The 10,871-nt window shown below is 41.2% G+C and overlaps 1 long non-coding RNA gene across 3 annotated transcripts; it reads right to left on the reverse strand.

Moving 5' to 3' along the window:
- Positions 1 to 3,103: 3,103 nt before the first annotated feature.
- LOC144287418 (uncharacterized) lies at positions 3,104 to 8,153 on the reverse strand. 3 transcript variants are annotated; one of them, XR_013355225.1, is made up of 3 exons: positions 8,028 to 8,113; positions 5,591 to 5,728; positions 4,061 to 4,435 (listed from the first exon to the last, which is right to left on the reverse strand). It is a non-coding gene; the product is annotated as an uncharacterized LOC144287418 (long non-coding RNA). The 3 variants fall into 3 exon arrangements; XR_013355224.1 differs by lacking the exons at positions 4,061 to 4,435; positions 5,591 to 5,728 and adding an exon at positions 3,104 to 3,287 and having other exon boundaries at positions 8,091 to 8,153; XR_013355223.1 differs by lacking the exons at positions 4,061 to 4,435; positions 5,591 to 5,728 and adding an exon at positions 3,104 to 3,287.
- Positions 8,154 to 10,871: the final 2,718 nt, after the last annotated feature.

Raw genomic sequence — 10,871 nt, forward strand, 5'->3', positions numbered from 1 at the left:
CAGCCCTTAAACGCACTGGGCCTGCGGTGTGTGGTGGGCTCTCCCCTGGAGGCCCCTCCTCTGTTAGTGACACGGAGAACCTGGAGGCTCCACTGCCCCTCCAACGGTTTTGCCCGAGTTCCCTGCGAGGGCCTTTCCATTGGGAAGATTGTTAAAGTCCTGCTTCTCTAGGACTGAGCTTTCCTGTCCTGGGGGCTCTTGCCCCCCGACCTTAGCCTGGCTCCTCGTGGGGCCCCTCCCGCACTGGATTAATTAATTAATTAATTAGTTTATTTATTTATTTATTTTATTTATTTATTTTTCCGTCTTCTTACCTTGTTAGAAGCACAAACTCCTCTCTGTAGCGTTCCAGCTGTTTTCTCTTTAAATCTCAGGCCAAATTCGTAGGTTTTCAGGATGATTTGAAAGTTATTTAGGGAAGTTGATGGGGACAGGTGACTTGGGGACCCTACTCCTCCACCATCTTGCCTCATGTAGTCTAGTTTTAATTTACAGAAATAGTTTTCAAATGTCAATAATTTCCAGGGGAATTCAAACACACACACACCTTTTTTTTTTTTTTTTTTTTTTTTGTCTTGCTCTTTCTACTTAGAATGACTTGCTACAATAGATCTAAGAAAGCTCATCCACTCTCTGACTCATGTCCTATAGGAACTCTGAATTCTTCCATGTAAGTTGTGAATAGTATTCATGAGAACAGTTTTATACAACATTAACTCCTTTTCTATTGTTGTTGTTGTTGTTTTTTTTTAATTTCCACAATAAAATGTTTAAAAACTTAAGACTGAGCCTGGAAAAATCAAGAATGCTACCATGCAGTTGTCTCACGGTTTTCTATCTGATGAATACTTCCTATGAAATGTGGCCCACGGTTCTAACCTTGCCTATCAGTCATTCAGGTCCAGGAATAATATCCAAAACTATTTTAGAGACTCGTCCCATTAATAAAAGGAAGAAATGGGAGATTCTTCTCTCCTGCTCCCAAACATACACATCTGCTTTCCATCTTATAAAACACAAGACCAGATATCTCCTGTTTAGTTGGGAGTACTTCAGTTAAAATCTCTTTACTTGGTATATCACTTCAACTAACTATTAAATGTACATGCTGAGGAATAATTTTGAAAGTGAAAGATTTGATCACTGCAGGAGACCCAGAAGATTTACAGATAGCATGTTCTAGAAAAAAAGCAGCACCAGGCTGCTTTCCAAACATTTTTATTTGGTGAGTTATATGTCCAGGCTGCTTACTAAACTGGACTTATTTCCTACCTGTTTTGAAAAATGTTTATTTTTTTCTACTACTATAAAAACAGTGAATGAATAACATGAAGAAATTGAGAAAAATATTTAAAATATAATGTATTTATATCTCTGACATCCATAAATGATTGTTATAAACATGTTGACATGTATTTGTGAAATAGTTGTCTTACAAAATTGGAGACATACTATTCTTAAGAGATGTAAACTCTTTTTCCACTTTAAAATCTAATAATTTTCCTGAATCTTTATTTTCAAGAAGATAACTTTTAATGCCTTAGAATTTTTTTAAATTAAAAAAAAAAAAACCATCTGCAGAATGTTCCATTATATGGATGTATCACAGCTTATATCTAAGCATGGTTCCAATGTTTGACATTTTTTTGCTGCTTTTAAATTTTGTAAATAGAACTGAGATTGATAGTCTTCTTATTTTAAAAATATATTTATTTTTTTAAATGAATAAATTTTACTTATTCATCTATTGAGGGAGAGAGGGGCAGAGGGAGAAAAAGAAAAAGAGAGAGAGAGAGAGAGAGAGAATCTCAAGCAGATTCCACACTGTGCATGGAGCCTAACACAGGGCTTGATCTTGAGCTCATGACCTGAGTCAAAACGAAGAGTCGATGTTTAACCAACTGAGTCACCCAGAGACTCCAACATACTTCTTATATAAAGCTGTCTGTGTATTTCTAAATGTCTCCTTAGGATAAATTAGGAGTGTCATTATCAAATGAAAAGACATAAAGTTTACACTGTATTTTGTATGTGTGCCCAAATTAAAAAAAAAAAAAAAAGTGTCAACACACACTCCTGGCACAGGCTGGAAATGTTTACGTTCATCCCTTTTAAAGGCTCTGGCTTGACTTCACTGAAATTTGAAGGACGCATGGTCTTTTCAGGAGAAGACATATGTATTTCACTAAGTAACAGAAATTTAAGATGTAGATATAGCAGTCCTCAGATAAAATTCACTGACTCAGATAAAATTCATTGATGTCATTAAATAATGGATTAAATCAATAGGAATGAAAAAAAAATCAATGGGAATGGATTAAAGGGGCACCTGTTGGTAGAGCACAGACACTCTTGATCTCAGGGCCCTGAGTTAAAGCCCCACGTTGGGTGTGGAGTCTACTTTCTAAAAAATTAATTAAGTAATTAAATGAACACAACAATAAAAGAAATGTAAAAAAATAAAAGAATGGATTAAAACAAATAAGGCATTTCCTGGGATTTGCATATCAAAGCAAAGGAGAAGAAAAGAACTAATGATATATTTTTCAAAAAAAGCGATGAGTTGGGAATTTAAAATTAAAAAAGAAGTAAAACAGAGAAGACCTGAAAGTCGATTCTTTGGCAACAACTGTGATGATGTCTCTTAACTACTCCAGCCAAACCACCCATACATTCTCGTCTTATCTCCATTGTCCAGGAGAATCAGGGAGACACAGTTCTCAGTACACCCTTTCCCGTAAGAGTTCAGAGTTTTGAGCCCACCAGTAAGAGTGTCTCATTGTAGATTTGAAAGGCCAGGGAAAAACACAGAGAGAGGCCATTATGATTCCCTCCAGGAAGTTGCTGGCATCGGAAGGGATGAGTGAGTCAGAAGGAAGCTTCAGCTCATAGAGAAGAAAACACAGCAACGTGTGAATACCTCGCAGAGTAAATAGACTCCAACACACATGAAAAGAATGACCCCACACAAAGAGATTTATTCAGGAATGCAATTGTAGTGAAGTCCTTGGTAAGAAATTAATATACATCACAATGAAAACACTGGTTTGTCATTTCTGTTGATGCAAAAGTGACATAAGAAAAATTCCAACACCATACCTGATTAAAGAAAACCATTTTTATCAAATAGGAAGAAGTAAACACTCCTTACTGGGTGAGAACACACATGAAGTCAAAACCTGCCTCCTGCTTAATGGAGAAGAGCTGAGAGCAATCCTGGCCGATCAGGGCAGGGCAGGAAAGCATCTGCTGGCATCACTTCCTCGTCTCAGGAGTTACTAGTCAAACTAGACAGACAAAAGAGTGGAAAAAAATGTGAAACTAGGGACACCAGGGTGGCTCAGTGGTTGAACATCTGCCTTTGGCCCAGGGAGTGACCCTTGGGTCTTGGGATCGAGTCCCACATTGGGCTTCCTGCAGGGAGCCTGCTTTTCCCTATGTCTCACCTCTCTCTCTCTGAATAAATAAATAAAATCTTTTAAAAATATATGAAACTAGTAAGGAGGGGGTGAAGTGATCATTTACAGGTGTTATATATAACCCTATACTTAAACACCACGGAATTAAATGAAAAAACACCAGCTATTATATACAAATATGATAAATACAATAAAAACTATTAAACACAGGTCAGAAAGTGGTTGGCTTCATTAATATACCCAGACAAAAACACTGTTTAATATTTTTATCTTTCATTGAAATGAAAATATAATTTACAATAATGTCCTCCCAGAAGGGAGGTTAAATTTAGCAAGAAATATGCAGTATGTGTTGGGGAGAATTTTAAAAGTATACTTAAAAATTGTAGGCCACTCATAGGAGAGGAAATAGCAATTTTTTTTTATTTAAAAGAACTTAAGAATTGACAAAAAGATTATAAACTACCCTATACATAAGCAGGACATGTCCAAATAATACATAAAAAAAGAAATTAAAGTGCCGAATAACATATGGAAAGATGCTTACCTTTACTAATAGTACAAAAAAATCAAAATAAAAGTAACAATGAGACAGGAGATGTCACAATCCACAAAAGTTTAATATAAAATCACATCCCAGATCGACAATATGGAGACACAAGAACTCACATTGCCACTGTTCCTGGCATTGTTATACCCATACCAAAGTCGGCAAAACATTTAGAGAACTTGAAAAGAGAAAATTCTCCCAAATTTTGAAAGTATATACATTACAACATACTTACAACCTTTGACCCAATCTTCACCTTAAAAATACCCAACATGCATGATATCTTGGGGTTGTGATTTTGAGCCCCACGTTGGGTATAGAGATTACTCACAAATAAAATATTTTATAACAATGTCAAACTTGCCTGATAAGCAAGGTGCTCACCAGGAACATCTCACAACCAGCTTGCTTGGGTGAGTCAGCCAGCAGTGGACCTCTCCCGCCGGGTACACAGCCTATTTCTGCCCTTGGGAAAGTCATTGATAAGAGTGGTCTGGACTCTGATTGTTCCTCCTTAAATCCTGCACTCCCCTTGTGCAAAACCACACAGAACGGGTATCAACCCTTGGAGAAGCTGATTATCAATCTGTGCAAAAGTATCTGACTCCAGAGGGCTCGGCCACGATGCCCCCCCCCAGAAGTGTGTGCCTCTGCACCTGCCATGGCCTCCAGCGAGCACCTCCCTGTGCAAGGGGGAGAGGGCCTCGCTTTTCTCCAAACTGATCCTTTCACCTTCAGAATCTGTTCTTGAGCCCTTCACAGTGCTAGGTCCGTCAGTTATCCTATACACCCTGCTTTGCACTTTCTCTCTACAAGTCCCCTTTGCCCACCAATATTTAAAATTACTAAGGTCTCTCCCTTAAAAAAAAATGCAGAAAAAAATGACAGAATGTTCTCTTTAACCTCCCCGTTTCCCAAGCTACACAGCAGGTGCACTGGAAAGATACACCTACTTTCACCGGCTCTATCCCTCTCTCTATTTTCCTGTCTCCCATTGACTGAAATCTAGCAATTGCCTCAACAGGCAACCAACACTGTTCTCTCTAGGGATGTTGATGGACACTCTTGCTGTAGCCAGTGGACTTTTCTGTTTTAACTTCTTGACTTCTCTGCAATACTAAAGAACAGTACATTCTGCTACCCCTTCAGCCATCTAATCCATGGTTCTGCTTCTGGGACGATAGGATAGGTCTTGGGTGCCTCTTTCTCGTTCCCTTTTGTGGCCTCCTGTGTTTCTACGCTTCCCTTAGAAGTTAATTTCCCCCGAGGTCCTCCCCATGGGTGCTCTCCCTGTGCGCTCCCACACATGCACCTGCTTTGTCTACCAAGCAAAAGCTGATTGTTCCTGGAATGGCTAACATCAATGCATAATCATCTTTTGAGCTCTGACACTTAGAATTAATGTTCCATGTCTCCATCTGTAGACCCCAAATGTTCTATGGGTCACTCAAACTCAGTAGGTTCTACACTGAACTCTGCTTTATTCCTCAAACTTGTTTTTCTTCCAGTGTTTCCTATCTCAAAATAGGATACGTTGGCACAGACAATGCTGTGCTACACTGGTTTCTTTTCCAGCCTGATGCAAAGAAACACCATGTTGCCCAGGCCTCCCTGCACCTACGAGGGGATGGTGTGACCGTGTTCTGGCAGAGAACCATGGACAGCAGCTTTGTGGCTCCTTAGATTCCTAGTCCTGAGGTTTCCCTCATCACTCACATACTTCTTCTGGGGCCCAGAGGAAGAATTGTCCCAGGACATGCTGCAGGACAAAAGACACGGTTTGGTGGAGCGTCACTCTGCTGGCCTCAGACTGCACACTGAGTGCCAAATAAAGTAAAACTTCGTTGTGTTGAGCCCCTGCAGTGTTAGACGTGTTGTTACCAAAGCTTTGGTTCATTCTCCTGACTAATACAAACAGCATGTGAAAAACCCAAGAGACATCTGTAACTTCTCCCCTGACAGTGAGATTCTTTTTTTTTTTTAAGATTTTATTTATTTATTTATTTATTTATTTATTTATTTATTTATTTATTTATTTATGAGACACACACAGAGAGAGAGAGAGGCAGAGACACAGGCAGAGGGAGAAGCAGGCTCCATGCAGGGAGCCCGATGTGGGACTTGATCCTGGGACTCCAGGATCACGCCCTGGGCCGAAGGCAGGCGCTAAACCGCTGAGCCACCCAGGGATCCCGTGACAGTGAGATTCAATTATTGCGGGGTCCTCTACTACCATTCATCCTCAGAGCAGGCTTCCAGGTCAAGCCATCATTTCCCATGGTCTGAACCCCTGCTGTCGCCACCTTCAGAATTGACCCTACCAATCAGCTTCCACACTGCAGCCAAAGTGGCCTTTCTAAGTGCAAATGTTTTCTCTCTTATCTGAAATCCTTTCTTCAGTTCCTGTTCCTACAGGATACAAGTCTAAATCCTTAGCATAGACGGCCCTTAATTGTGTGTCCCTTGCTTATCTTGTCAGCCTTAAGTCCCATCAGCTCCCTTTTTCATTCTACATGTGAGCAGTCCTCAACAGCTTGGAATACCTCTAATTTTTATCCTCAGGCCTCCAGCCGTGTGCATATTCTAGTCTCTGCTGCAAATGCCCCCTTTCCCCTGCCTTTCTGATTCTACTTTATCCTGCCTGGTGGAGCCCATGGGTCACCTCTTCCAGAAACCCCTCTGTCCTCCTTACTACCCTCCTGTCATCTGAGCTACCTTGCCTTCCTAGGACCATCCCACAAACTCGTAATAGCCTGTTGCCATGTCTCTCTCCCTCCATCTACTACTGAGCACATCTCCAGAGCAAACTGTGTATCTTCCATTGTGTTCTGAGTTCCTCCTGTTGTGCTGGGCACCCAGTAGCACAACATAAATGTCAATTGATTTAATAAATGAATAGTGTTTGCATTCTCTGCCTTTGTCGCTACTCAAAATCCCTCCTTTCCCTGCAAGGAACCCCAAAGTTCAACCCCCCTTGGATGCCCACCTCATTCTCCAGCCATCACTGCTCAAAGATCTTTCTAGTGCCCTTGACTTTTGTTTTTTTGTGTGTGTCATTTCATTATAACATATTGTTTTCCTCTATGTAGTAAGGCAACCTCCACATAGTGCTTTCCTTGTTATATCCATACAGAGTCTGCTAGGATTCTGTGCACTATAGGTCCTTTATGAATTTTATTTAAATTAAATGTTGGGGATTTCAACATCAGAATCACCAAGTTAGGGATAGAGGACTACACCAGTGTGGTCCAGTGCAGTGTTTCAGGAACCGTGCTAAGCTTTTTATACATTCTTAATTCCCACAACAAACTTGTGTGTAATTATAATTGATATTGCCCTTTTGTAAATTACAGAGATAGAATAATTCTCCAAAGTGTGCATCACTGATAAATGGTATGATGCTAACCACTATGCTATATACTCAGGAAGTGACATAATGGCAATGGGAGGATTTTTCTCTGTTAAAAAGATGGAGGGGGAGTATGTTTCCCTTTAGGTAATTCAGTTTATTTTATCCAAATATTAAAAGATATTTTGGGGGGGACCTAGGTAGCTCAGTGGTTGAGCATCTGTCTTCGGCTCAGGTGGTGATCCCAGGGTCCTGGGATCAAGTCCTGCACCAGGATCCCCATGGGGAGCCTGCTTCTCCCTCTGCCTATGTCTCTGCCTCTCTCTCTGTGTTACTCATGAATAAATAAATAAAATATTTTCAAAGAAGATATTTTTTGAGAATCTTAGTTAATTTGATTGAATTTTTGTGTATATGAAATATCTTGTGTGTATGTAAATATACATGTGTATATGTACATGTATGTGAAATTTATGTATAAGATATAAATATACATTATGTAAGACACTTTAAGGTTTATATACACATATACACACACAAAATCTATAATGCATAATTAAGTCTGAAATAAACCAAATTTATTTCAAGGATCCAAAATATGTCAGGATGCTTAGACACGTAATTACACCTACTGAGTAGTTGTAACTCTCTGAAATGTTTGTTCCCTTCACTGATGTGGTTTTGATTCTAGGGGTGATCAGGCCATTACCTTTGCTCTCTCTTCACAGATGATGAATTGGATTAGCCTCTCCCTAAGTAGCCAAGGACTCACCTGGTGCTTTGAAGAACCCTTAGCAAGACCTTCTTGTTCTGTCTCCTTTGAGCTAATTATGAGATCTACAGACAATAAAGGGCCCCTTGCATTCTAGAACACCCATTTGTTGGTGCTGTCATGGCAGTGTTCTTTTCTGGATCACAGAGAAGTGGTGGTTGTTTTGTATAACCCTCTCAGGTTGGCAGGGACCTGTGTCTTAGCGCTGCCCCTGTGTGATCTGAAGACACTACAAGAAGAGGCTGGAGTCTTGAAAGCTGTGGCATGGCCCTTTATGCCCACTACCATGTGCCCCTACACAGTGAAACCCTTTGTTCCCCATGATCCAATGTGTGGCTGAGCCCAGTGTTGGGGAGGGCTGTGTGACAAAGGGGAAGCCAGCACAAAACAACAGATTATTGGGGCACCTGGGTGGTGCAGTCGGTTAAGCATCCAATTCTGGATATCAGCTCAGGAAATGATCTCAGGGTCATGAGATGGAGCCTTGGGTCGGCCTTGAAGCCTGCTGAAGATTCTCTCTCCCTCTTCTGAGGGCCCACCCCCTCACATCATGCACATGCATGTGCATGCATGAGCCCTCTGTCTGTCTCTCATACAGAAACAACAACAAAAAAACAGATTATCAGAACCTCTCACAGAGATATTGTGGCTTAAATGACACATCCTAGGCTGTTCTGAGTAAAGTATGAACACCCAGCTCCCCAAGTCTGTATCTACTTAGGAATATTCTTAAATACCATTAATGTTTCTTAAATACCTTAAATATTCATTAAGGAAGAAAAAGAATAAGAATTCTTTGACGTAGAATAGAATAAGGATATTCTAATTCTTCTTTTTAACTTTAAAAAAATTATTTACTTATTTGAGAGAAAAAGTGCGTGAACATGAGTGGTGGTGGTGGAGGGGAGCAAGAGGGAAAAGTAGACTCCCCGCTGAGCAGGGAGCCTGATGTAGGGCTCAATCGCAGGACCTTGAGATCATTACTTGAGCTGAAGGCAGATGCTAAACTGTCTGAGCCACTCAGGTGCCCCAAGAATATTCTAAATCTTAAATACCTAAAATATTCATTGATAACATGATTGGGTACTTTTCTTCATGCTGGATGCTGGTGACAGAACCAAGATGACAGTTTGCTGCACCCCAATGCAGTGTGTTAGCTTCATCATCTCAGTGGCTTGATTTCCCACCCTCTGTACTGTGCCTTCACTTTCTTCTCCCACTGGCCATGTGACTTGCTTTGGCTGATGGCATTTAGCCACCAGTGTGTTGAGTCTCTCTAACTTCCACCACCACCATGAGCATGTGCCCAGGCCAGCCCACTGCCCACTGGAAGACAAGGAACATGCAGAGCAGAAAGGAGTCAATCCAGCCGAAGCCATCCTCCATCAGCCACAGACATTTGACTCCTGATGTGAGCAAGGCAACTTGAGGCCAGAAGAAACACCCAGCCAGGACTAGCCTAAATCACCAAACTGCAAACTTGTGAGGTAAATGTGTGCTAATTATTGAACTCACTTCATTTCAGTATCATTGATTACTCAGCACCATTATAGCATAGATCACTAATTTAACTGAGAATGACTTTGGTGCACAGATTTCTTATCAGTTTATCTCAAGTCGGCATACAGTCCTTTCTCCATAAATTATTTTGCATAGAAATTGTATTTTCTTGTACATCTCACGCCATGGGAAACTCCTCAAAGATGCAGAGTGCATCCAATTCCCAGTCGCAGCCGTAGTGCTTGGCACACACTAGCTGTGTAAGATATTTGTGATAGGTAAACAAACTCACGAATGAAGGAGAGAGAGACAAGATGTTCTTGGCAAGCTGGCAATAGGAAGAGAACTGTCTTTCCCCGAGCTAGAAGAATAATGGCATCATTCTCCTTCAATTGTAGGTCAAGTAAGATGGAGCTGTCTGTCCCATTCCTGGCCTCCTAAGCAGAGGGGATGCTTCCTTCTTATGCCTTGAGACTCCATAGCGACCTCAAAATGAATGTTAGAGGTTGTCTCTGCCTCAAGTCCCAAGACTACTTTCCCAGTTAACAATGAACTCTTGACTGTCAAAACCTGTGCTTCTGTTGAATCCCCTATGTCTGTTTTTGCTGTTCATCTCTCTCTGTGTCTCTCCATATCTCCCTTTTATTTTGGCAGTCTATGTGGATATTGTCTCTGACCAACTGACCTCAGTTTCACTCTTCTTTTACCCTGATTTTACTAGTCCTGTCCTCCATATAGAAGATACTTCTATCTGTTTTAGTGACATTAGTAAACCTTCTGTGGAAGCAAGAAGCATCAGACAAGGTGATTACCCAAGGCAACATGATAGAAGAGGGGATGGACAGCAAAAATTGGAATATGTCCAGGGCAGGAATGTGGCTACAGACAAGAAGAATATGGAGTCCAAAAGGCAAGGGGGCGGGCTTACAGAGGAGAGTGACCAGATTTGCAAACCATGGCATAGGGACAGCACAGCATAAGTCATGGCACTGTCATCTTTGTGTCTCCAGTCTACTCTCCATTTTAGAAGCTGACTTGTTCCCTTAAACTCCAGCCTTGGGTTTTGTCATCTGGAGATGGATTTCACATCAATTCCCATGCCACCTGGCTGTACAACCACAGCTGAATGGTTTTCTCTCCACTGTGTCACGCCTGTAGCAATACTTGGACCTAGGGTCAGGTCAAAGACAACTGCCCTTGGCCAGATGCTGCTGCCCAGCTTCCCTGTGTCTTCTACCCAGAGCCCTGTTCTCTGGCCAGCTCAGCTACCCTGGCTCTTAA

Source organism: Canis aureus, chromosome 17, assembly GCF_053574225.1.
Source record: "Canis aureus isolate CA01 chromosome 17, VMU_Caureus_v.1.0, whole genome shotgun sequence".
Taxonomy (NCBI): domain Eukaryota; kingdom Metazoa; phylum Chordata; class Mammalia; order Carnivora; family Canidae; genus Canis; species Canis aureus.